Genomic DNA, 5,000 nt, shown 5'->3' with positions numbered 1-5,000 from the left:
GGGGGAGGGGGAGGGGGGGGGGTGATAAGACCGGGGAGGGGGGGGGGTGCTCGCATGCACCCCCTCCTGCAATCAATATACGATCACACAATGACGCACCATAGCACTACCTCTACCCTCCCCCCTCCCCTCCCCTTAATCACCCACCGCCCCCTTGAACCCCTTTGCTCCCCCTCTCCCTCCCCGTCTACCCGCTATCACTGTAATAATACCCTGCCGATCCGACTACTGAAAAAACCCTCCTATATTCAGCAAATTAAGCCCCCCCCCCCCCGCTCCCCCCTCCCCTCTTGGCCTGGGGGGGGTGAGGGGTGAGGCGTCGGAGGTCTGGGTAATTGTGTCATCGACAGGACAAAAACAAAATCCTGCTCGTCGAACACACATATGTATATTATTATGTACACACACACGGCGAAACGCGCAAACCCGACGACACAGACTCTACGATTTGACATATGTGTACAGCGGTGCGATCGTCATTTGTTTCACGACAAACGACGATCGGCGGCGAGTGCGAGCGCGAGATAGAGCTGTTTCACAACATAGAGTCAGTCTCCGTCGTTTGTTGTCTCACTTCGGCGACTCGACTCTGTGTTGTTGACGGGCGGCGGGCGCGCATCATCACGAAAAACACATATATATGCACCCCGAAAGAAAACAAAAAAAAACGGTGTGCATATATATGTGTTATGTGTTATAATCGTCTACGAATTGGACTGTGTGCTAGTGTTGTCATGTGTGTTTCTACTCTACACAGCAACATATGTGCACACACGAAGTAGTTGTACGATTATCACGAGTAGAGAGTGATGTATGTGCTTGACCGCGGCGGAGTGTTTTCGACGCGACGAATAAAATCTTTGCTATAAGAAAACACTCTCTCGACTCTCGTTCGTGTACCGTCCGTGAGTGTGCATTCGTTCGTTCGTTCGTTCGTTCGTTCGTTCGTGCGCCGCCGCTGTGCAGGCTAGGGCGACAACGCGTTCTTATTCGTTGTCCGCTCTATCATAAATATTTATCATCACTCTCGTTTGTTCGATAATAGAGAGTACGAGAAAGAGACGACGCTAGACTTTGCTACCTATGTATATATGTAATAAAGTCGCGTCGTTACAGACAGACAGGACGACTCGACTATCGTCGTCGTCGTCGTCGTCGTCGTCGTCTCTCGTATTCTCTCGGATAAAACGAGAGAGATAGATGAATCTCTTTAACTGTGTGGGCCGACGGACCGTTGTTTATGCACGAGTCCGTATAGAATCGAAGCGGTCCCGAGAAAAATTATACTTACACCTCTATCTAGCGAGGCATTACTCTATAGACACCGGGCGGAATCGTGATTGTTTCACATCCGTATTGTGTTAAACGTTTTTTTAAATAAAATGTGAACGCGTCTCGGTACGAACGTTCCCAATTGGGGCCACGTCAGTGTGTCCTGAAAATGCAGGCGGGCAGCGGACGTTTGACGTGTTTGAGATACAACCGTTTCAAACGTTCGCCCGTCGGCGACCCCAAACTCTCTATGTGCGCACAACACTACATATAAATATTTATTTACATGTGCGTGTTGTGTGTACGTTTTACAGAGCTCGCCCGTAACGCGTCGGCGTGATCTAGGATCGTCGACGCGCGGGATCGACGGAGTGCGCGCTACGAGCGCGTGTTCTATTCGATAGCTCCCTGGTTGATCCTGCCAGTAGTTATATGCTTGTCTCAAAGATTAAGCCATGCATGTCTCAGTGCAAGCCGTATTAAGGCGATACCGCGAATGGCTCAATATATCAGTTTTGGTTCCTTAGATCTTACTCAGTTACTTGGATAACTGTGGTAATTCTAGAGCTAATACATGCAATCAGAACTCTGACCAGTGATGGGATGAGTGCTTTTATTAGATCAAAACCAATCGACGGAGGGCCCCGCGTCTGAAGTCGTTAATTTTGATGAATCTGGATAACTTTTGCCGATCGCATGGTCCAGTACCGGCGACGCATCTTTCAAATGTCTGCCTTATCAACTTTCGATGGTAGTTTCTGCGACTACCATGGTTGTCACGGGTAACGGGGAATCAGGGTTCGATTCCGGAGAGGGAGCCTGAGAAACGGCTACCACATCCAAGGAAGGCAGCAGGCGCGCAAATTACCCACTCCCGGCACGGGGAGGTAGTGACGAAAAATAACGATACGGGACTCTTACGAGGCCTCGTAATCGGAATGAGTACACTTTAAATATTTTAACGAGGAACAATTGGAGGGCAAGTCTGGTGCCAGCAGCCGCGGTAATTCCAGCTCCAATAGCGTATACTAAAATTGTTGCGGTTAAAAAGCTCGTAGTTGCATTTGTGCGCCGCGCTGTCGGTGCACCGCATCCGCGGTGATACTGACACGTCTGCGGAGCATATCGTCGGTGAGCCGGCGGTAATACGCCGGTTCAATATCAAAATCCTATCGCGGTGCTCTTCGGTGAGTGTCGAGGTGGGCCGACAATTTTACTTTGAACAAATTAGAGTGCTCAAAGCGGGCTCAAAATGCTGCTTGAATATTTCGTGCATGGAATAATAGAATATGATCTCGGTTATATTTTGTTGGTTTTCAGAACTCCGAGGTAATGATTAATAGGGATAACTGGGGGCATTCGTATTGCGACGTTAGAGGTGAAATTCTTGGATCGTCGCAAGACGAACATCAGCGAAAGCATTTGCCAAAGGTGTTTTCATCAATCAAGAACGAAAGTTAGAGGTTCGAAGGCGATTAGATACCGCCCTAGTTCTAACCGTAAATATGTCATCTAGCGATCCGCCGACGTTACTACAATGGCTCGGCGGGCAGCTTCCGGGAAACCAAAGATTTTGGACTCCGGGGGGAGTATGGTTGCAAAGCTGAAACTTAAAGGAATTGACGGAAGGGCACCACCAGGAGTGGAGCCTGCGGCTTAATTTGACTCAACACGGGAAATCTCACCAGGCCCGGACACCGGAAGGATTGACAGATTAACAGCTCTTTCTTGATTCGGTGGGTGGTGGTGCATGGCCGTTCTTAGTTGGTGGAGCGATTTGTCTGGTTAATTCCGGTAACGAACGAGACTCTAGCCTGCTAAATAGGCGTCGTCATTTAGGTGTGCGTGGCTCCGTCACGCAACTCACTGGCGACGTATTAAAATTCTTCTTAGAGGGACCGGCGGCTTCGAGCCGCACGAGATTGAGCAATAACAGGTCTGTGATGCCCTTAGATGTCCTGGGCCGCACGCGCGCTACACTGAAGGAATCAGCATGTTCTCCCTGGCCTAGAGGCCCGGGCAACCCGCTGAAACTCCTTCGTGCTGGGGATTGGGGTTTGCAATTATCCCCCATAAACGAGGAATTCCTAGTAAGCGCGAGTCATAAGCTCGCGTTGATTACGTCCCTGCCCTTTGTACACACCGCCCGTCGCTACTACCGATTGAATGATTTAGTGAGGTCTTCGGACCGACACGCGGTGGCTTCACGGCCGTCGGCGTTGCTGGGAAGTTGACCAAACTTGATCATTTAGAGGAAGTAAAAGTCGTAACAAGGTTTCCGTAGGGGAACCTGCGGAAGGATCATTAACGTGTTGTCGTTGTTGTCGTCGCGCTGTTTTTGTTGTCGTTGTGCACACACACACACACGATGAACGATGATGGACGATGATGGTGATGATAATATTTATATATCCTAAACACCCAAAACTCAAAAAAGAGACTCTGTTCGACGGTGGGTGGCGCATCTCGCGCCGCCACCCGACGAACGTATCTCGCGTCGCGCTCGTCGTAACTTCAACGTAGACTGGTATACAAATCCGCTACCACGAGTTGATACCTCGACGAGAGCGCTCGTCAATCGAACGCACATAACGAGAACACGCGAGAGCGTCATTGTTGCGGTAGGCGCGCTTGTATCGTGTGTCGTGTATCGTTATACCACAAACATAATATATGTATGTACATACATATGTAACATTTGTAACTTGTAACATTTAACACACACAATATTATCCATGCGGTAGTGGTGTAAAAACTATTACCCTGGACGGTGGATCACTTGGCTCGCGGGTCGATGAAGAACGCAGTTAACTGCGCGTCATAGTGTGAACTGCAGGACACATTTGAACATCGACATTTCGAACGCACATTGCGGTCCGTGGAGACACATCCAGGACCACTCCTGTCTGAGGGCCGGCTGTATAAAATACAAATGCCACATTGCGCCCTTACGGGGGCGCACATGACGGTTCATTGTGACGTCGACTAATAGTCCTCGTCCCAATGTCCGTTTAAATATCAACGATGAACCACACACGTGTCGATTGTGATGATGATCATGCGACGACGTTTACACAAACGTTGTCGAACGACCGGCGGTGTGCCGCCTGCGGACAGTGCATGATATGCGAAATATCTCATATCGCGCACATATACGCTAGCGGCGCGCTCGACTCTTCGAAATACTTTTGCCGCATGGCGGTGTATGTATAGAGAGGGTTGAGCGTGTGTGTACGCACGCACCGTGTTATGTGTCGTGAGTGATTTAATATCGTCGCGGTCTTCGCGCAATACACACAGTAGGCGGACTCGACGTCCGAAGAGCGCATCGACGCCGTCGTCGTTCCTCCGGGACGGTTGCGTCGTCGTAACGCTGACGGATATCGCGTCTGCCTCATTTTTTTATCGTTGGCCTCAGATCAGGGAGGATCACCCGCCGAATTTAAGCATATTAGTAAGCGGAGGAAAAGAAACTAACTAGGATTTCCTTAGTAGCGGCGAGCGAACAGGAAAGAAGCCCAGCACTGAATCCCGCCGTTGTTCAGGCGGCGGGAGATGTGGTGTTCGGGAGGTTCCGCTTTCTCGTCGCGGTCGCTCCTGTCCAAGTTCGTCTTGAACGGGGCCGTTTTCCCGCAGAGGGTGCCAGGCCCGTAGCGACGGAGGACCGTGGCGAGAGGGACTCTCCTTAGAGTCGGGTTGCTTGAGAGTGCAGCCCTAAGTGGGTGGTA

The 5,000-nt window shown here is 50.4% G+C and overlaps 3 non-coding genes across 3 annotated transcripts in view; all 3 read left to right on the top strand.

The window, feature by feature from the left end:
• Positions 1-1,677: 1,677 nt before the first annotated feature.
• LOC142985719 (small subunit ribosomal RNA) lies at positions 1,678-3,579 on the top strand. The gene has a single exon (XR_012960266.1). It is a non-coding gene; the product is annotated as a small subunit ribosomal RNA (ribosomal RNA).
• Positions 3,580-4,031: 452 nt separating this feature from the next.
• LOC142985675 (5.8S ribosomal RNA) lies at positions 4,032-4,188 on the top strand. The gene has a single exon (XR_012960226.1). It is a non-coding gene; the product is annotated as a 5.8S ribosomal RNA (ribosomal RNA).
• A 493-nt stretch (positions 4,189-4,681) lies between these two features.
• LOC142985677 (large subunit ribosomal RNA) overlaps positions 4,682-5,000 on the top strand; it is a 3,926-nt gene continuing 3,607 nt past the window's right edge. The window contains exon 1 of the ribosomal RNA XR_012960228.1: positions 4,682-5,000. This exon is cut by the window's right edge and continues 3,607 nt beyond it. This is a non-coding gene — a ribosomal RNA (large subunit ribosomal RNA).

The sequence above is a fragment of the Anticarsia gemmatalis genome, chromosome 30 (assembly GCF_050436995.1).
Source record: "Anticarsia gemmatalis isolate Benzon Research Colony breed Stoneville strain chromosome 30, ilAntGemm2 primary, whole genome shotgun sequence".
In the NCBI taxonomy this organism is placed as follows: domain Eukaryota; kingdom Metazoa; phylum Arthropoda; class Insecta; order Lepidoptera; family Erebidae; genus Anticarsia; species Anticarsia gemmatalis.
The sequence above is the reverse complement of the archived record's forward strand: the minus strand, read 5'-3'. Positions and strand labels throughout refer to the sequence as shown.